A 23,007-nucleotide genomic window follows, 5' to 3' on the forward strand; every position below is an offset into this window, starting at 1 on the left:
GGAAAACAGATTAGATTTATTGAACTTGTAAAGTTTCTTTCTCAAGGCCCAACTTTTTTCTCATTTAAATTAATTGTGGGCTCAAGTATCATTAAAAGTCTTCACTGGCCATTAATTGTGATAAAGCTGCTTCTTATATTTAAGAAGAAAGTTATATTACTGCATTTATTTTAGTCTAAAATGTATACTCTTCACAAAACCTGAAGAGCATATTTAACACTTGAAAAAAACCTTAACCACTAATTCTTAATTAGGGTATTTTTAATAAATGTTCTTTCTTGGTCTCTATCAGGGAAACATTGTTCGAAGTGTCATCTCTGGATTGGTGCAGTTTTACAAATTGCTATTTATTTGCAATGATATAGAAATTGAGAGTAAGTACTTCAAACATTTTATAGTAGTTTAGCAGAGTCATTTTATGACTATCTCCTATTTCCATGACATGTTTAGTTGTGTTTTCTGGTTTACTCCTAATATGCTCTAGTTATTCTTTTTTTTTTTTTAATGGAAAAACTAGCTGATTTTTATTAACTTTATCAATGCCAAAAAGACTTTAAATCAATTAAGATCTTTCATTTAGCATAAAGTTACTTTCACATTTGCAACAATCACAGTAAATATGTTTCTTTGTATAAAGGACACACTTTGATTGGAGTTTAAAATATCCCCCATTGCAGGATTACATATATAAAACTCTGTTTGTTGCTCATATAATAGTTGATTAATCAAATTAAATGTTATACTCTCTAGAATAAGATAAAATGAAAAAAAATTACTCATCAGATTCATATATAAGCCATCTTTATTTACAAAATATTATCTTAAGAATTATAATTCCATTAAGCTTCAATTGGAGCAAAAATATAATCACTTAAGTAAAAGCAGTTACTTAAACTAAGAGATAAATTACTTTTGAAGGCAGATAAAAAATATTGTCAGGTTTTTTGTTGTGCTTCTGGAGGTTCAGTAGCAGGCTCATTTAAAGGTGGAGCATTTTGTTTCCTTAAATCAACCCTGAAGGGAACTCACTTCTACTTTCAGAATGTGGGGGTGGGAGGTGGGGGAAGAAATTCAGCTCTTCGGGGGAGATAATGAGGAGAGCACCACTGTACCATTGGGAATGGAGAGGGTGGTGGGCCCGGTGGAAAATATTCTCTAGATGCTCCATACCTGTTTCCTGGAGGAGGTGGAGGAATAAAAGGTCCTCTTCTCATAAACTGACTCCTTGGATCCACTGGAAACAATGAACCTCTGATTGGAGGGAAAGGTGAGAAAGAAAAGGCAGAGCCAGTTGCTTGGTTTTCAGCAAGGAGAGATGAATCTGGCACATTGGAATCACCAAGATTGACTTTGGTATCATTTCTGGATTCCATATCATTACTGGATTCCATTTCTGAAGATGTAGGCCCATCCATTTTATCCAAAGGAGGCAGAGTGGAACTTCTGAGTTCTGCTGGTCCAGATGGTTTACCAGAATTAAAGTAAAATCCATCTTGCCTTAGTAGAGAAAACTGTGGATCAGAATATGGTTGGCCTGGTGGAGGGATAATTGTCCTATGGGCCTGTTCCCATGGAGGTGCCAGGGACATGGTGTCAGAAGGTTCTCTCTGAGGATCAGTTAACTTATCACAGTTTGATTCTCTTCTTTCATTGCTAGTCGGATGGTCCAGAGGATTCTCTGGACCCCTTGAGCCTCTTCCTTCTCCCACTGGCACCAAAGGTGAAAGTATGAGTGGACCCTTGTTTTCCACATAAGAAGGTCTCATTTTACATGAAGGTTGACCCAATGGTGAGGGACCATTTGGGGAATGCTCTCTGCCAGAAGTTGTATTTGAAACATCAAGTGTAGAAGGATCTTTTTCGGCAAGTTTAAATTTGAACACCATTTCAGTTAATTTTTGTCTGTCGTGAGCATTTTGTTTTCTTAAATCATCAAGGTATCTTTCAACACTCTGAGCTGCCAACTCATTACCATGTGCTTTTTCCTCATAGTACATAACACGCCCTTGATAAAAATGAATGGTTCTCTCTAATTCTTCAAGATCTTTGGCTCACTTTCTATAGGTCTCCAGCGGTTTAGTTGTATGGCTGATCTTTTCTTCAACTTTGGAAAGTTTCTCCTCTTGCTCTACCTGGTAATTTTCCTCTCCTATTAATTTCCTTTGGAGTTACATTACATTTTCTTGATATAGTTCCATCATGACTTTAAGTTTCTGCTGAAGAATCTTATTCTCACTTACAAATGGTGTATTTTCTGCTTGCAAAGATGCTTGTTCCGTCTTAAGATTTTTAATGTGTTCTGTAAGTTCTTCCTTTAGTTTACCTACTTCAGATAATAAAGTAAATTGAGTAGTTTCTCTTTCTATGGTTTTAAAAGAGGCCTTTAACTTAGCAACATAAACCAGTTTCTTCAAAGCCCCTTTTGGCTAATCTTCTAAGTGAGCACCAATTTCTGATTCACTCTTCATTTCCAACTCCAAGTTACCTTCATCTATTAGGACTTCTCCAAGCACAGGAGCCCAATTTTTTATCTGCAGCAAGTGTTCAGTCAGAAACTTAATGTGATTTTCTTTATCTCTTAGAACTTGTTCTGCATGTACTTTAGAGTGTACCAATGTCATTTTCTGTTTATTGAGGCTATTCACTTTTTCTTTCCATACTTCAATGTCTTCTAAGAGCTTTTTCTGACTTTCCTGAAGTTGAGAATTTTCAATGAAAGCCTCTTTTATTGCTACTGTAACCCCTTCTTCATTCATTTGAAATATTCTCAAGGTTGTTTTAGCTTTAGGTATTTGTGATTGAGGGATTTTGATTCATCTTCTAGGGACTTAATCTTTTTTGATATATCCGCCATCAATTCATCCTGTTGAGAATGTTTAGTTTTCCCTTCTTTTAGCTCTTTTTCTAGAAAGAGTATTTCATCCTTAAGTTTAGATACGACCTATTCAGGTTTTCATATATTGCCTACAAATTTTCTGCTTTTATCATCTTCTTCTCTAAAACGGCATCCTTTAAAGATGACTCTAAGCCTTCATACTCTTTTTGAACAAGTCTAACTTTTTCAAGTATTTCACATTTTTCTTCAGTTAGTCCAGAAACTTTTAGAGCAAGCTCTTTTTCTCTTCTCATGTAATGCCAGCTTCTCACAGACTGATAACTTCTCCACAAAAACAAGAGAACAATAAAAATCCAATTTTTAGAACAAAAATATCCAATAGCTGAACATATCACCAACTCCCATGGATAGCCATAAGGACTAGGGTGTGTTTCCATGTCTTCAGACAAGGCAGACTACAACCCTGCTTACTTCTTCCAGGACCACCCCCAAGTAGGGCTGAGGGGTAGCTCTTTCCCCCTCATCACAATAAGGCTACTTTGGCTATTCCCTCTACAACCACACCATGCTCAGCCACGCCAAAACAGGCTGCTGACACTCAGGCCTTTGGTCAGGAACAAACCTGCACCAGGCAACAGAGCAGACCATTATGAACCAGCAGGTGGGGGACAGGCTGTGGGCATGGGCATGGAGAGCCCTGGTCATGGGCTCCCAGGTGCCTAGCACACTCATGCTGCCTGTCAGGGAAGTCGTGGCCCCTTCACTATGCTGTGCATCCTGAAGCAGCACAGGTTCAAGCCTGCCCCAATCAAACCAGAGAAGAGTCTTCTCCAGGCCACCCACCTGTTGGTTTGGTTTAGGCCAGGCCAAGGCAGAACTTCTATACAGTCATAATAGCATCCAGCTTGATGTAACTAAAATTCTAAAGCTCTAAAAATTTTAAAGAGCTAGTACATCATATACTTATATTTGAATCACTTGTTTTTTTGTTTTAATGACTCATTTCTTTTCCTCCCCTCTTGTCCCCTCTTTTTCTTTCCTTCCTTCCTTCTTTCTCCCTTTCCTTTTTTTGCAGTGTTGGGGGTTAAACTCCAAGGGGTTTAACTCCTTGTACATGTGGCAAGCTCTGTACCTCTGTTCTACCTTCCAGCCATGTTGACACTTTCTGCAGAAGTAATCTAAATTTTTCCATAGATAAAGTCTGTTAGACTATTTTAAAAATAATTTCAGAAGAGTTGTAAATATGGGCACAAGTCAGTTTGATAAGTTATTTTTAAATAGTACAGCATATCTAATGTTTCTAAAAAGAAGGATTTTAAAACTTGAGTTGGTTTTCATGTCAGTTTTTGTAGACTACTATTTATTTAAGAGTCTTCAAAATCTGTTTTCAGATGTGCTTTTCACTTCTCATAGGAAGGAAACACTTCTAAGCAAGGTAGTCATTATAAATATATGGCAAACGAAAGGATAAAATCAGTGAGATCCTGCCTCAAAGAAAACTAAATACAATGTTCATGGGATTCTCACCCAGAGACAGGGGACACCAGGGTATTCAATAGGAAGCAGTGTTTATTTGTGTGCTTCCAGCCTCAGTGGTTTCTTATCCAAAGGCTGAACATTTAGTATAGGGAGTGATCACTTATATATTCTGGTTAGTTTCCTTTTACATACTAGCCTTTGTCTTCATATGAGGTAATACACATTCCTATTTGGGCATGATATTTCTATATTACAAAGTATCAAGAAGGTTCAAAACTGATTTCCCAAAGGCTCACAATGATACATATGGCATCATATTCTCTTTCCTTTGTTCTGAGAAATCTGTACCACAAAATGTAGCTCAATGGTAAAGCACCCCTGGCTTCTATTCCCAGTACCAAACTAAATACATAGCAGATTCACTTAATTTATGGCAGAGAATTTAGCATTATAATGAGTTTTAGTGAGCAAAGTTTACCCTAGGTCACTTAGAAGAGGAGCTATGAATCTTTGGCTGGTTTAAGTTGGTTCTTCCAGGCCTTTTCTAAAGAGCTGTTTCTGAAATAATGAAAAAACTTCAAGGGCTGTTAGCTGAGCAGCCCTCTGCCTGTAATCACAGGTGTTCCTAAGTTCCTGCTTGGCAGCTCATCACTTTTTCCTGGTGGGGAGAAATGTCTGAAGGTGGCAGAGCTTGACTTCTTGGGGGAATCTCCTTCTTTTTAGGCTATTCTAAAAAACTTCCTCCAGCACCTCCAGTATCTAAGATGCAGAGAGTTTGAATGGCCTCCAAATATAGATCTTTGAGACCTGATCCTGGCCCTCACCTCACTGACATTTCTTGGTTGTTTCCTGGGGCACCTTAAGGTCTTGATTTTGGAGGGTTTCACTTCCATCTTGCCTCTATACCCCCCAGTGCACCCAGGGCTTCAGTTGCAGTACCTAACTGGGAACAAGGTTCTCCAGGCAGGAGTTGCAGCCTTCCTGGCAGCTATCTTGACCTTGACCCTCAAAGAGGGCAGTGCCTCTGGGGCTACTTAGTGGACCACCTTTTTGTTACTTATGGGGTTGAGTCTTAGCCTTTGTTGCCAGAGAGCTGTTTCTCCCTTGGATCTCCCTCCCTGAGATATTTAGTCTTTGATTGAGGCTGAAGGCTATCTAGGTGGCAGCCAGTTGCTTTTTTCACTTCCTTACCCACTGGTACCAGAACCAACTTTCTCTCTTACAGCCCATTGCCCAAGGCACAGGTGACCCAGGAGGCTTTGAAGGTCTGTGTTGTGGGAATGGGTGGAGCCACTGGGCATTCAGCAATGTGGGACACTTGTTTTGAGAGGCTGAGTGATGAGAGTCATCTGCAGATTTTCTTCTACATCACATTGACAATGAGGTTGTGATGGATACAGTCAGGAATTCCTTTTTATCAGCTGTCATTTATGGCTAGAGACTGACCTAGAAACTTGTAGTCCTGGGACCAGAGAGGAGGAAGCAGATTTGGGCATATTGTTGAATAAAGAAATTGATGGTTAGGGGTACAAAGGGTGTTGCAAAGGTTGAAAACACCTCTAAAGACCTTCCTGGGATACTTGGTAAGAGATGCCAAGAGGACAGGCAGGGCTCCTGACCCACCAGCTCATGAGCCATCGCTGCTCAATAGCCACAGAGTCAAAGCCACAACCTCATGCAGTGCTGGCCTCTGAAGGAGTGACTGGGACTTAGAAGGCCAGAGCTGTCCAGGTCCTAGTGGGATGGTTTCAGTGTCCAGCAGTGATTTCAGGCTTGGTGGCCACTCACTGGTGTGTTTCCTGTTTTGCTGTGCTTATGAAGTAAACTGCTATAGACATTTGTGTGCAGTTGTGTTTTTTCCCTTCATTTTTATTACAAGATTTTCTCAACTAAAATGTGTTTATATGCTTGAGAAATGTTAAAACTTTATTAATATGAAATTATATACTTTAAAACTCTTTAAGCAAGTGTAAAGAAATGGAGACTTTTCTTTATTTGGGACATTTTCCTGAGTAATGAAACCAAGCATTGATAGGATGGTGTGAGAATTAGCACAGGAAGAGAAGAAAAAAAAGAAGAGTAAGAACCCAAGAACTTCTTGGCACAGAGATCAACCTTATATCTGTTTCTTGGGACTGCTGTGACTTTGTACTAAGCTGTACAACTTAAAGCAGTAGGATTTTGTGACTCACAAGTCAGGAGACTGGAAGTTGGAAATTAAGAGGCTGGCAGAGTGGGCTCCTTCTGGAAGCTCTGAAAGAGAAACTGACTCATGCTTCTCTCTTAGCTCCCGATGGCTGACCAGCAAGCCTTGGCTTTGCTTGTCCTGCAACAGTGTGACTCTGATCTTGGTCTCCATTGCAACTTGACTGTATCCATGTGTGTGTGTGTGTGTGTGTGTGTGTGTGTGTGTGTGTGTGTGTTTATCCTTTTCTTGTAAGGTCACCAACCATATTGGATTTGAGTCATTATTTATTTTTTTCTACAAAGTTCACATGCAGACTTAAAATGAAATTCGGACTTTACCTTATCTTTTTGGAGAACACAGTTCAAACCACAAGTCATTTTTCTTTGGGAGAAAGAATTAAAATTTACTCCAGAGTATTACTATAGTTATAGTTGTGTAGTTTGTTGGTTACTGAGTTAATTAAAAACATTTCAACTTTCCTTGATAGAATATGTCCACCTCTCAATTTTGTTGCCTTTGAAATAACTCAGAGCTCCAATAGCCTCATGGTATGCAAGGACTCCATCCAAAAACTAAAAATATAGCATCTAGAGAAAATAAGGTAAAATTAAACAAATCAAGGTGTATACCATACCCATGGAATATAAGGCATAACATTGTAAATGCACCACTTCTCCCATTAGGAATTTCTGGATTTAATGTATTCCCACTAAAAATCCCAAAACTTTCTCTTTAAAAGTTGACACAATGTTCCTATAATTCTTATGGAAGTCCAAAAGCTAAGAAGTGTAAAGATGCTCTTAATGACTAGATGTCAAGACCTATTATATAAGTAATGCCAATGTAAGAATGAAATAAACTCAATGATGGATAAACTGAACATTGTAGTTGAAAACCCAAAGCCTCAAGCATCCATCCAGATGGGATCATCATCATGGCTCTGGAGTAGTCAAATGTTTCTTAAACAGTACACAAAATTATGAAATTTAAACAAAAAATTAATTAATTAGACTATGTTAAAATTAAAAAGTTCTGTTCATCAGAATTCCTCAAGCTAGAGAGTTAAAAAGACAATTCACAGAATGGAATATGTTATTTTTACAAATATATCTGATGAGTGACACACCACATGTATATCAAGAATCCCTTCTAATCAGCAATAAAAGGACAAATAACCCAATAAAAATACTGGAAAATGTGAAAACAATTCTCCCAAAGAGGATTTCCAATGGCAGCAATCATATTGAAAGTGATTATCACTGATTGTCAGGGAAATGAAACATTAAAAACTACAATGTGGGGCTGTAGTTGTGGCTCAGTGGTGGAGTGATTGCCTAGCACACATGAGGCCCTGGGTTCGATACTTAGCACCACTTAAAAGTGAAATAGAGATATTGTGTCCACCTAAAACTAAAAAAATAATTTAAAAAGCTACAATGCAACATGACTACACACCCACTAGAATGCCTAAAGCAAAATGCGTAGACAATTATCAAATGTTGGTGAGAATTTGGACCAAGCCAAATCATTACATGCTTCTTAAGAGAATGAGAATTGGTACAAGAACTCTGGAAAACATTTCCATAGTATCTACCACAGCTGGACAAATGCAAATGCTTCTGGGATGTTAGTAATGTTTTGTACCTTGATCTAGGTATTCACTTCCTGACAATTCTTGAGCTATGTTCCTTTCAGTGAGTATTCTTCTGTATGAATATTACTTCCAAAGCATTTGGTTTATTATTTTTAGTAACAGTCCCTTTGGATATTGTTAAGCAAAAATACTTTACCTTGGAGGAGGACCTACTTGAATGGTTATGAGAACTTTGAAGCCTATAGTGTTAGTTTGGGTGTCTCAATAAACAGGACTTCAAACAGGGAGATTTAGGAAGTGAAGCAAGAAAATATGGACATGAAACTAGAAATATGAGGTGGTAAAAGTAAAGAAGCCAAAAAAGGATTCATGAACCAAGCAGTTACAATTGAGGGCAGCTGATGCTGACAGTCATTGGGGAGAAAATTAACGTCTAAAAAGGTAGTTTTCTCACAACTCCCCATGTATCATGAGTTCAGATCTATTTGCCAGGGCCATAAAACCTCACAACAATTTTAGCTTGCCCAGAAAGCAGATTGTGTTTCTCAAATCAGAGAAAAGTCTCCAGGTTAACACTAAAAAGTCCCTGGTATGTAGAGGAATGCCAAAAGAGTCAGGTGTGGAACCAACTCAATTCCATTCTCCTACTTGTTGAGTTCACTGTGTCCTTCAAAGTAATGACCACTTATGATAAAAACAACTTGAAAACATGCTTAAAATGGAAGCGTTAGTGGGAACATTAACTAGCAGATCCTCTAGTAACTAGAAGATTCTCACTTCCAAATAGTAGAGTATTTTCACAATTTCAGTGCTGTAGTTGGTTTCAAAGCCAGTTGATATTCATTTTCTTCCTCCACCACTCATTCTAGATTTCTTTCATCCATGGTTATTAGCATTTCAGTTGCTCCTGATGGGGAATTAAGATCTTCTTTAAGGGATCTGAGCCTCGGGAATAATGCCTTTGTCAGGCTTTGATTTTTATCATTTCATTTTCTGTAATCAGTGGTATGGAATCACCAAGAGGCTTCAGATGAATAACTTCTAGGCTCCAAACATATCCCTCTCCTGTGGTTTGCACAATGGTGTCTCCCGTGAATTCATGTTCAAACTTAATCTTCCTTGTGGTGGCATTAAGAGGTGAGGTCTTTTTATTAAGGTCATGAGTGCTGATTAATGGATTGGGGCTTTTATAAAAAAGGCTTGTAAAAACTCAGCTCTAAGTGGATCAAAGTCCTAGGTTTTAGACCTGAAACTCTGCACATGCTAGAAGAAAAGGTACATCCAACACTCCAATATATGGACTTAGGCATTGACTTCCTTAATAAGACCCTTAAAGCACAAGTAGTAAAAACCAAGAATAAACAAATGGATTAACATCAAACTAAAATGTTTCCTCACAGCAAAGGAAAGAAAATTGTGAAGAGAAAGTCTACCAAATGGGATAAAATCTTTGCCACCTGCATCTCAGTTAGAGCATTAATTACCAGGCTATATAAAGAATTCAAAAAACTTAACACCAAAATACAAAACAAAGCAAAAACCAAATAACACCCAGTCAATAAATAGATAAAGGAACTGAAAAGACACTTCACAGAAGATATATGAATAGTCAACAAATCTATGAAAATATGTTCAACAACTTTAGCCATTAGAGAAATGAAAATTAAAACCACACTGAGATTATATTTCACTGAAGTCAGAATGGTGATTATCAAGAATACAAGTAACAATAAATATTGGTGAAGATTTGGGGTAAAAGGTATACTCATCATTGCTGGTGGGAATGCAAATATGTGCAACTGGAAAGCAGAATGGAGATTCCTAAGAAAACTTGGAATGGAACAACCATTTAACTCAGCTCTCCCACTCTCAGTATATACCCACTCCTCAGCCTCCTACAGTGACATAGCCACTTCAATGTTTATAGCAACTCATTTTATAATAGCTAAGCTATGGAACCAACCTAGGTATCCTTCAATCCATGAATGAATAAAGAAAATGTGGTATATATACACAATGGAGTATGTATGAATGAAGAATGACTACAAAAATGAAGAATGGCTGTGATATTTGCAAGAAAATGCATGGATTTTGAGTCTATCATGCTAAGTAAGACAGTCCCAAAAAACCAATAGTCAAATGTTTTCTCTGATATATGGAAGCTAACACATAATAATGAGAAATGAGGGAAAGATTATAAGCTCAGTAGATTAGACAATGGGGAATGGAGGGAGAGAAGGAGAGAAAAAGGAAAGAGAGTGGAATGAGTCTGACATAATTTTCCTGTCTACTTATATGAAAACAATATAGCGACTACCATCAACATGTACATCCATAAGAATGAGATTCTAAATAATAAATAAAATAAAAAGTATTCCATGTTGTATAATTATAGCTAAATGGATCCTTCTATCATGCATAACTAAAAATAACAAGTAAAAAAAGAAAAGAAAAAAACAAAACAAAAAACCCCACAAACCTCACTCCTGGTTTTATAGCACTGAAATAAAATTTAATTAATGAAATGAAAGCATTTATGGGTTTGCTCTCTTCCACTTTTCTGCCAAATGAGGACACAGCTTCTGGGACAAAAATATTTCCCACTCTGACCTCCAGAACTGTGGGAAACAATTTTCCATTCTTTATTAATCACCCAATCTTAGGTATTTAGTTATGGTACCAAGAAAGGACTAGGGCATCTTCCTTACCCCATTATGCCTCAATAACTTTAACTTTCTGTGATGATCAGGGTCAATTATCAACACCAGCAGAGTAAAACCTCTGCCTGCTGGAGGAGCCCACAATTACCAGGAGGCAGCCATAGCTTTAAATTGAAGTGTATCATTTTCAGATGTCTCATGATTGATAGAAGAGCTTCACCCCCAAAAGAATATGAAAGTTGTCAAAACAGCAAGGAAAAAATACCAATTCTACATTTATTCCTGTTTGTCAGCCCCATTTACTTTATTTTTCATGGACACAGCATCATAAAATAGCCATTGATTCAAAATCCATACTGCGTCTTGAAGGAGAGTAGCCCTAACACCCAGCTGTCATCTCAAAGCCAGTACCTTGCTGCCCCTTTAAGGGACCATTCCAACATTCAAGTTGGCAATTTCTAGCAGATTCAGCATCATGGGAACCATAGGTCCTGGTGTATATCCCTAGTGAAAAATTTGGTCTATTGATTTGAGGTGATGATCCAGATCCCATGACAATAAGCAAACATCAACTAAGTCCTTGCAAATAAGTACTGTCTGAGCGATGTGGGGGAAAAGAGGTCAGATCCATATCCAGAATATATATCTATGGTGATAGAGAAGAGTAGTGACTATATTCATAAAAAATCAATGTCATAGGGGCTGGGGTTTTGGCTCAGCAATAGAATTCTAGCCTAGCATGTGCGAGGCCCTGGGTTCAATCCTCAGAACCACACAAAAATAAATAAATAAACAAAATAAAGGTATTATGTTCAACTACAACTAAAAAATAAATATTAAAAAAGAATCATTGTAATAAAAGAAAAAGGATCCAGGTGGAAGGAGACTAAAGAGATGTGACAATAAATGCAGTATCTGATCCTGGACTGGGTACTGTACTGGAGGGAGAGAATAAGCTATAAAGAGTATGTGGAGATTGGGCCTGGGGTTGTGGCTCAGTGGCAGAGAACTTGCCTTGCATATGTTTTGCATTGGGTTTGATCCTCAGCACCACATAAAAATAAATAAACAAAATAAAGATATTGTGTCTATGTATAAATTTAAAAAAATGTAAAAAAAAAGGAATATTTTGGGATAATTAAGACAGTGGGAATATACGTAGTAGGGTAGATATGTTGTCATCTGCTTTTCAGACAGCATCTTATTCTGAAGGGACAGTCAGCCCTGTGTGAGGAGAGCAATGGGGGACCCCTCCTGTAGGGTGGATCCAAAACCACTTAGATCTCACAGGGTCTCATCAGTGCCAGTTGAGCCTGAACTCTGCCAGATGTCAGCGTGACAGTTCCATTTTCCTGAAGAAGCCCACATTCTGTCCCACTCCCATTTGGTGCAACACATCATGACTCTTCAGTTCTGCCAAAATATTTCAGATTCAATTTCCCCACCTCCCACTCACATCTTGCCTCTTGGGTGTCAAGGTACCTGGGTGAAGGAAATGTAAACACACCTATTGTGTGAGTACATGAAAGAGGTCCTTCTTTCTAATCAGAGACTGATGAAATTCCAACTGGTCAGGGAAAATCTTGTCATTCTTCTCTCATGACCTACCAAGACACAAGTGACATAAAAACCTACACAGTTTCTAATAAAAGCCCACAGACTACCCTTCTTCAGTGATGGCTGGGTTCTCTGCTGGTCTTCCTCTAGGTCCCACCCATGCTAGGTAAGGTCTCCAGCATTGTGGTATGACAGCAGTCCCCTCCCAGTCACCATCCCATTGCTTCTGCTTCCATCACCATAGCTGCCATTTGCAGATCTGTCAATTCTCAGAAAAGGGAGAGCACTCCACAAACACTCCAGTTAAAAATTATGGCATAAGACCAATTTATCAAACATTTTCACCTGAGTAGAAAATCTCAGAATTTTTACTAACAAGAACTAATACTGAGAAATTTAAAAAGAGTTATTTACTAACTCTCTAACATGAAACTCCATTCACTGCTGCTGCTGGCAGGTGGGAGTCTCCATAAGCTGCAGTTCTCTGCAGGGGAGAAGTGCTGAAGCTCTGCAGTCTAAGAAAGGAGTCTTCTGGGCTCTGCTGTAACAGGATTTTTTGAGGAACAAGAATAGAACTCTCCTGCTACAATATGGATGGCCATAGCAGGTTTTCTTTATCAGGGTGTTCAGCTGAGATTTATATAGCATTTGGTTCACTGCTATCTATCCAAATTTAAGATAATTAGGGTTTGGAATTGTATTAATACTATTGGTCTAAACTTAAAGCTAATTTGGTTTTGGAATTGTAGTACCATTACTGATCACTTCCTTTTCTTTTTTTGAATAATTATAGATTTATTCATAGCAGCCCCAAACAGAAAATAACCCTCCTCCCAAAGAAGAAGAGAGCTCCAACCAAAAGAAACTGATTGGTTAGTCCTGGGCTCCCCTCATTATCATCCCCACTTGTGTAGCTTTTATGAGAATCTGGTTTCTCCAGGGAATTCCAAATGAAGTTTTCCATAAGGACTTGGTCATACTCTCTTTGCCTCATGCTAGGAAACCAGTGAAAAAAGATGAAGATGAGGAGGCTTTGGGTTATGATGCTAAACATGGTAAAAGACAATCTCCATTCAGCTGGTTAATTATAGTCATTGCCAATGCTAATGATTTTAAGGTAAGGCAATCTAATCTGAATCCATTGTCTGTGATATTAATGCACACTAATTGTCTCACCCTTGTCCCTTGGCACAGTAAACCTGCATTGCCTCCCTGTGTATCTGCAGTTGTTTGGCCCTCTGGAGAGTGCAGGCCTACAGGCAGGGTCCTCCAGCAAAGCCATGGGATAGTGTGCTCTCCTCAGTGACAGCAGACATCCTTCCTTCAAGAACACTCCTGCTTGGCTTCTTTGACCCAGCATGGTTTCCTTCTCCTCTGTGCATGTCACTGTCCACTTTCTAGATGATCAAGGTTTTTCTTGCTACTCAGAACACAACCCATTGGGTTTCATTGGAAATTCTCCATTTAAAAAAATTGTAATGTGAGATAACTCAGACTACTGAAGAGTGTGTACAACATCTATCAACATCGTAAAAGTTAATAAAAGACAATAAAAGAAACCATGACCCAGATTGAGAGAACATTAGAGTGACTTGGAAGTCTCTTGTGTCCCTCTCCCTGATGTACCTTCCTTGGATGAATTTGGCCATTTATCCTTGCATATAAATTTAGACTCTGCTTATCAAGTTACAGACACACATACACACACACACACACACACACACATGCCCTATTGGGATTCCTTTGAATAAGTAAGTCAATTTGAAGATGTTTCCTATCCCATGAGCATAGTATATTTCTCCATTTACTTAGGAATTGTTTCATATTTTTCAATAAAGGTACAAAAAAACCCCATAACTTTTAGAATGCTTGTTTCATGCTCTCTTTGACTTTTCATTATACTTTATTGCCTGGAAAATTTTCCAAATGAAACTAATTAAAATATTTTGAAATGCAGTGAGAGCAGAATGCAGAATCTTAGAATTTATACAAACTTTTCCTTATGTCTTAATAAGGCAACTTCATTTAGCATTGTTACCCATTCAATATTTTATTTATTTGAATTGTATATATTCAAGGTGTACAAAATGACATTTTGATATACACATGCATAGAAAAATAATTACTACAAACAAATTAACATACTTATCACCTTCTCTAGTTGCGCTGTGGTTATAATAAGAACACCTAAATTCTACTCTCTTAACAAATATGTGGTACACAACACACTATTATTAATTCCAGTCTTCACTTTGTACATTAGGTGTCTGTATTTGATTCTGCCTGCCTGTAAATCTGTATACCTTGACCTACTTCTCCCATTTCCTCCTCCTCACCACTTCTGAAAACCATCACTAAACCATTTATTCAACACTGCTAATGCTTTTAAACAAATTTTATGCTATTTTAAATGGCATCTTTTAAAAACTATGAACTTTAGTTTTAGAGCAGTTTTAGTTCACAACAAAAAGGCATCTCAATTTCATTATCTAAATCTTCATAACAGTATATAAAAAAGACAAAAAGTTTTTATATGTTGATATTACATATATAATCTTGATAAGCTTTTTATTCAATCTAGTAAGTTTTCTACAGATTCTTTTGGATTTCTCCTATATACATTCATGGCATATGCAAATAATAGCAATATTGTTTCTTTCTTTTCCCAACGTGGGGGCTGGGGCTGTACCTCAGTGGCCAAGCACTTGCCTAGCATGGCTGAGGCATTGGGTTCAATCCTTAGCACCACATATAAGTGAACAAATACAATAAATGTATTTAAAAAATTCCCAGCAAGTAAATATGATTATGTTTGAAGAGATGGAAGTGCTTATTACCCTAATTTGTGTATTTTACATTATATACACATACAAAATTATCTAATGTGCCCCATAAAGATGTATAAATATTATATCAAATAAAAATAAAATTAACCTATATATTGGTTAATAATATATAATTTAAATTAATAATATATAATTTTAAAATTCTTATATTTTTATTTATTTTTCCTGCCTTACTGTACTAAGACTTTTAGTTCAATGATGAATAAAAATTGTGATAGCCCTTACATTGTTATTCATTGCAAAAGAAACATTTTCACTTTTTTTACTACTGAGAATGTCTGTGGCAGGATTTTTATTTTGTTTACTCTATCATGTTAAAAAATTATAGCTTTAGAAGAATTTTTTAAATCATAAATAATATTCAGTTTCATTATTTTCTATATTCATTAAAATAATCACAAATTTCCTCTTAATGTGATAAGTGAGAAAATTACATTAGTTAATGTTTAAAACTTGCATTCATTAATGCTCAAGCCAGGTTTGCATTCCTGGAAGAAATAAACTTGGTTCTGATGTACTATCCCTCAGCTGTGCTGCTGGATTTGGCCTGTCCATATATTGTAGAGAATTTTTGTGTCTATAACTATAGAATTATTGGCCAAAATTTTTCTGTCTCCTACTGTCTTTGATAGGTTCTGGAATCAAGATGTTGACAAGCTCCTAACTTAAGTTTGGAAAACATTCTCTTTTATGTTATTCTCAGGAATACTTTGTGTGAAATTGGAATTGTTTTCTCTTGACTACCTTGGTAGAATTTGCCACTGAAACTATTTCTGAACATTTAAGTATTTTTGACCACTCTTCCATTTATTTGCATTATATAACATTATTTGAGAAAATTTTGGTTTTTATAATATTATTCTTCACTCTCACTACAAATAATTTTATATAAAGCATCTTTTTAATAGTAATAAAAAAGAAGCTACAGGAAGGCCTTAAGCTTGCTAATTTCAGAGTCTAGAGCTGGTTCTAGAAGGTCAGAGGGGTGATGAGATTGATCTACCCAGAAAAGAGAGCAGATGAGCATCAATGAAATGGAGGCAGCCTTCCTTAGAGAACAAGAAATACAGTTTCTAAGGTTGTAGACTGCATAGTGTCAGTTTACCACCCCCCAAAAAAGGTGGTTTCAGATCTCACCTACCTAACTCATCTTCCAAAAAGAGCCTGGCCACCACTATGCTAGGGAGCCATCCTGTTTAACTGGGCAACGCTAGCCTTCTTCATTCTTCTCTGCGTTTATTAGATTTTAAATTCCATGAGCAATTGACATTAATATTTCTCTGCCATGTCCATAAAAATTTCCCCTTAAATCAGACCAGTTCCAATTTATAGGCATGGAAATTAATCTCAAAAAGCAACTCCAAATAAAGAGGCTATAGAGCCAAGTCTGAATATAAGAACCCTGGGATTGGAAGGGACTTCAGAAATCCTTTTTTTGCCTCTATGTTCTGCTGAGAAGGTCAAAGACACACAGTTGGAAAGGGCCAGAGTCCCAGCCCAGACCAAGGACCCTACTCCTAGGCCAGGTTCCATTACCTGGAAAGATTGTCCCTCAACTGGAGTCACTTAATGCTTTTCAAAGCCCTTTATGGTGTGACAAACTTGCCTTTGTACAATTTGTGTGAAATTGGAATTATTTTCTCTTGACCATCTGGTAGAATTTGCCATTGAAACTATTTCTAGACACTTAGGAATTCTGATCACTGTTTTATTTATCTGAGGTAATAACATTATTCAAGAAAATTTTGGTTTTTATAATCTTATTCTTACAGTCTCACTACAAATGATTTCATATAAAGTAATTTTTTATTAGTGACCAAAAAAGAAGCCACAGGAAGGTCTTAAGCTTGTTAATTTCTCTCTGGAAGTAATGGGAACTTTTCCCTGTGAAATAATCCCCGGTTGAAAGGCAGAAATGTACATTTCCTCATGTAGTGAGTTCATGTAGAAAGTGGCCTAAAATCAACAAGAAGAAATTGCTTGGTCACAAATGAGTACTTCATATTCTAAATCTATTTTCATTTAAAAAGAACCTTTTAAAGCATCTGCTGGCTTCTGATTCTCTGATGCCTTCCAGTTTCAGAACATTTTCTCCAATGCTATCGATTTACTCCCATTCAGCAGACCCTTATTTAGTTCTGACTACTGTGGATGTTTACAGGACCCTCGCTGTGTGTCAAAGGGAGCACACGTATGAGACCTCTGTGGGCCATGACAGGGATGACACTCATGAGAGGGTCTTCTAGGGTGGGGAACAGGACAGCAGCATATTGGGAGCAGCAGTGTGGAGGATGTTTGAGCTGCCCATGGGCAACTGGCAAGATCCCCATCAGGGGAGAGCTGTGGATCCCAGAGGTGGAGCAGCATGGCGCTGGGCACTGTGGAGGAGGGGTGGGTGCCATGGACAGTGGACCTCAGTCTGAGGTCTAGGGCCACCATTTACTAGCCATGCGATCTTTGTTGATATGTTCCTTTACTTTTCTCTGCCTTGGTTTCCCCATAAAGTACTAACAGGACACAGTTTGTAAGGTGGTTGTGAAAATTAACAGATAAGGCACTTAATATAATACTGGGTGCATGGCAAAGCTTACAAGCTGCTTCTGCAGAAGACCCTCAGCAGCTGGAGGAAGCTGGCCAGTTTGAGATCACAGCTTCCATGATAGGTAAGTTGGGTTTTATTATAGGGATGTGGGAGGTTTCTGAGCAAGGTGGTGATATGCTCAGAGCTCTGACTCAGAAAAGAACTGTCATGTGATGAAATGAGAAAGTCAGGAAAGGAACCTTTCATTAGTCAATGCTTTGCCCTGTGCACTGTGTGTGTGTGTGTGTGTGTGTGTGTGTGTGTGAGAGAGAGAGAGAGAGAGAGAGAGAGAATGATTTTCTCTACAGAATGCCTCTGATGCCAGAAGCCTTGACTTCCTCACTTGCTGTAACTCAGGGTCTGCTCATTTGCTGGATGGATGGATGGATGGATGGATGGATGGATGGTGGCACTGGAATTCTCACAACAGTGCCTGGATATGGGCAGGAAGAAGATAGTAGGCTATTTTACAGATGAGGAAAACTGGACATCAGGAGACTCAGTGACTTCCCCACTGCCCCACAGTGAGAAGCAGCACTGGGACTGGAAAAGGGCAGTTTCTACTCTGGGTGCAGAAATCTGTCATGCCAAACTGACAGGTTTAAACATAGTATTTACTACTGATGACTTAAATTAACAACCGAAGGCTAAGGTCATGTCTGGAAAGTCTAAGACCAATAGAGCCAATAATAATAACAGCATAAACAATAATAAATTAATAAATGAATGCAATAAATTCAAAAGGTCCATGATTCACACTAGAAGGCAGCATTGGGCATCATTTTAAGGACTTTGCTGGGAGCACCTGTCACATCCCTTCACTGAGGTTCTGTCTAGGCCATGGCAGGGCTCGACTGCATTACTTAACTAAGCATCAAAATTACTTAACACTTAAATCATTTAGGATTTAAAAATCCTAGTAGAAAGATCAAATCCCAAATTGCAGGGTCCTTGTGTCACCAACTTTCCTCCTGTCAGAGCAGGCAGGGAAACAGGAAAGGGAAATGTGCTCCCTTGTCCTCTCAGAGGCTGGCTTTGGTTGCCTCTCTGTGTCAATGAAGAAGTCCCTCTGGGGAAGCTTTGATTTCTAGAAGCCTCTGAGTTTGGGGTTGGTTCTTCCTAGTTAAGGCATGACAGAGTCACTGGCTTCCTCTGGGCCTCTGGATGGGCCGAATACATCTTCTAGCACATCTACTAGGCCCTCTTCCTGGCCTTCTGACTCCCTGTCCTAGGCACACTGGTGACAGGCCACACATGCTAGTGTCCAGGATCCCTCTTTCTAGGACCTTGCTGAATAGCTAATGCTTATTGAGGACCCAGTATGTACCAGGTGTTCTGCTCCAAATACCAACATCCAGCACCAACATCCAGCACCCACATGCTTCACTTCCAAACTAGCCATCAGCATCCATGCTCCTTGTGGCTCCATATTGACTTCCTGGCATGGTCTCCTCCCTTCTCATACCAAAAGGGCTTCTTCTGGCTGTACCCACTGCTTGGGAATGCATCAAGGTATCTCTGTCATGTGGTGACAGGGACATGTGTTTTCTCTCCCCAGGAAGTGTCATGATGGAGCTTTAACATAGAGAAATTGTGGTTGGGATTTAAAAAATGAATGTTAAAGGCTTTCAGAAGAGGAACTTGGGGGATAGGTAGACATTATGGCTTCAGATCACACCAAGTGGCAGTGTCCGTGCCTAGCATCTCCCTCACTCTGTGTGTTGCTCCCCTGAACAGCATAGCTCTGTGGCCGTTCTGCCCACACAAAGTTCCAGTGACTGGAGCCTTGACTGGCTTGAGCATGATAGAAACAACATACAGATGAGTATAAAAAACAATGATAACCACTACTATTCATTAAGTGTTTTATGTGGATTAACTCCTTTAACTCTTACCAACACAGTGAGGCAGATATAACCATTATGCCCATTTTGCAGATGAAGAAACTGGAGGTCAAAGAATTCACTTTTCCATGATCACAAAGGCAGACCCTGGTGGTACTAAGATCAAATCCAAGTTCTCTGATTCTAGAGCCTGAGCTCCTAAACTCACTCCATGGTCTACTCAATTTTCCACTAAAATCCAATGTGAATTCCATTGACCTTTGTTATAGAAAGTAGACCTTTCCCTTACACACACACACACACACACACACACACACAGACACACACTCACAGTCATTCGTTATTGAAGGACAGCAGCAACAAATACCTCCCAAGGCAGTGACTGGAGAAAGGAAGCCACAGACATCCTGGAGCTGAGTATTGTCTTTGCCTTATTGTGTTTTGCTCTTGAACAAAATAATTCACTGTGTGTTTCTCTCTCTCTCTCTCTCTCTCTCTCTCTCTCTCTGTGTGTGTGTGTGTGTGTATGCAAACATGCATCCCAAGAGCAGTGTACATATTTGTCCATATGGAGCTGTGACAGACAGCATGATGGTAATTTTTCACAGTTGGACTTGAATTTCCCTCACACTCTTTTAGAAAAATATCAGTCACACTTGTGTGGACCCAACAACACTTATTCAAACTCAAAGTCACAAGTGAGGTCATTAAACTGTTGGAGAAAAGATGATATTTTTGAGAACCAAATATAACAATTCACTCTAATATCTGTACAGCTGTTGTGGTTGGAATTACTGTGTTCACTGTGGTTAGAATTACTGTGTTCACTAATGTCAGGTTTATTCTTTACTGAGAGATTGACAGTGTTTTACTTTCCTGCCCCTTTGAACTAGGCATGACCCTGTGACTTACTTTACCCAGTGATGGGGATCACTTCCAGTGGTTGACTCCCCAGCCTTCTCTATACCTATTTCCTCATAATGTTGTCAGAGTATATACAGAGGGCAGTCCCCAGGATGTTTCCTGGGCCATTGGTGGACTTAGCAGAGAACATAAAAGTTTGTTATGTTTATCCACTTGGATTTTCTACTTGTTACTGTAGCACAACCTGGCATGTCCTCACTGGTAGATAAACTTTTGAAATCACATTTGCATTCATTTATTCATCATGTTTTTTTTGCACATCTACTAGATTACTTAGCGATGTTCCAGTACCGGGAACATGGCTGTGAGCAAAGACAAACCTCCCCAACCTCATGAAACTGGCATTGTGTGTTTTTCTCACCTAACTCGACACCACAGTAAATCATCTTTCATATTTTCCTTCTAGTCCTATCTCATACTTGATGATAGATCTCATGTTCTGGCTGAATGATTGCTGAACAGTTGCACAAATTGCTTTCTGTTCTTTCCATGTCAAATAAAGGAAAACTCAGCAGGTACTCTATTCCAGTTTTTAATCTTACCATTTTGTTTTTGCTAAAAATAATTTTCTTGAACCCCCTGATTTTTATCACCAGTGCTTTTTCTAACTCAGTTCAGAAGAAGCACATGTGAGGATAGGTGAACACACAGCTGTTGCAAAATGTTTTATGAATTTAAGACAGAGGCCCCCTGTACACATTCACTCTGAAGCATGCTTCAGTTCTGATGTCTTAAGACACTAACAGAGTGGTGGCATGGATGACAATAGTAGAATGCAGAGATGAACTTGATAATAGTCAAAATGGGTTCAGGTCCTGGTTCTGCCAGATGTGCAGTATGTGAGCTCTGAAAAGTTCACTTTTTAATTCAATGAATACTCATTGAGTGCCTACTATGTGTGAAACCCTAAATTGAGAATCATGCAACAAACATGACAGACAATAGGCTCAACTTTACAGCATATATATGACACATTAATTATGAAATGACTGTTCACCTAATGTTGGAAAGAAGAAATGAAACTATCACAAGAGCAATTTGACTCAGTTTTCAGTTATGAAACCTTCCATAAAGAAGATAAGAACAGGGTTGAAGTTGTGGCTCAGTGGCAGAGCACTTGGCTCGCACAGGTAGACAATGGATTCAATCCTCAGCACCACATTAAAAAAATAAATAAAGATTTTGTGTCCATGTATAACAACAAGAACAACAACAAAAAGAGAACCTAAGAGCCCTGTTTGAGTTGACTAAATATAGAAAAAAAATAGGAGCTTTTCAGGAAAGGTGGTTTGTAGGTGTAAAGGCCCTGGGGTACAAAGGAGTCGAGTGGGTCTAGAAAAATGAGAGCAAAGGCCAGAGGTTTGAGAGAAATTGGAGATGGAGGCAGGGGCACAAGTGTACAGAACCTAGAATTTGGGGTTTTACTCTCAATTCAATAGGAAATTTTCAAACAAGGAAGAGACACAGTCAGATCCTTTGCCAAAGATCACATTGGTTTCTTTTAGAGCATAGAGCTGAAGGAGGCAAAAGTGAGCAGATGGCCATGAGGAGGCTTATTCTAAGATGTTAGTGAGATCAAAGAGAGGACAGAGAAATTCAGTAAATATTTAAAGGTAAAGTGAATAGGGCAGGATGATTGGCTGATGGGGGGATGCTTTCCAACTTATAGATTGATGCAAAGTGAAACCATCTATGAAGAATGGACAGCAAACAAGGGTGAGAATATATGTTTTTAGACCATTTGAATAAAAATTCAAAATATGATCTAGACTAGAGTGCTTTCCACTAATGTATAAGTTTAAAAATAAAAGAAATGTCATTGTACCTTCTTTAGCACCACAACTCATGGACCCATGACATAGCTTTACATTGTGGAAACCATTGAAGCTCTTGAAGCCACTACACCAGCTACTACTTAGATGAATGGCAGGCACTTCTGTAGCCTTTTAGCTGTGAGGTTGTTTTTTTTTTTTTTTTTGGTAAAGGTGTTCATATGTTGCTAAGTGTTTGCTTTTTAATGGCAAGAAAGCCTGTCTTTGACCTTTGAGAGAAGGATGTACTGGGGGAAAACTGTCAAGTTGAATTCAACTTCTACATTACAAGGACATAACTCCAGGGTTTACCATTATTTATGTATAAGATAATTTAAGTTAAAGACGCACATCTTCCATTAGTAATTAACTGTCAATATGCTAAAAGACTGCTACTGTGTTTATATCTCATTGACAATGTTTAGCTAGAGTTGATATCTCCTACATGTGTATTTTTGTAGTCTTAGATGTTTCTGATAACACGGTCTATACATATCACTTGTTGAATCTGTAGAGTCTCTGAATAAACAGTGGTTTCCTGAAGTATTTTAGCCTTTGGATACCTGGGTCTTATAGAGGCTCTTTTCAGTGGTAGTTTTGTGTATAGTTGTACAGTCTTTTAAATTTGTTTCCTCTGCCTCCTTCTATTACTTCACCCATTCCATTAGTCCCCAACTTGGGGCTAGG

General features: G+C 38.4%; 1 pseudogene; it reads right to left on the minus strand.

The window, feature by feature from the left end:
• Window positions 1-784: 784 nt before the first annotated feature.
• Window positions 785-23,007, minus strand: part of LOC124108574 (melanoma inhibitory activity protein 2-like) — a 90,370-nt pseudogene continuing 68,147 nt past the window's right edge.

Source organism: Marmota monax, unplaced genomic scaffold, assembly GCF_021218885.2.
Source record: "Marmota monax isolate L192 unplaced genomic scaffold, Marmota_monax_Labrador192_F-V1.1 WCK01_AAM20220418_F8-fsc00881, whole genome shotgun sequence".
NCBI classification, from domain to species: Eukaryota; Metazoa; Chordata; class Mammalia; order Rodentia; family Sciuridae; genus Marmota; species Marmota monax.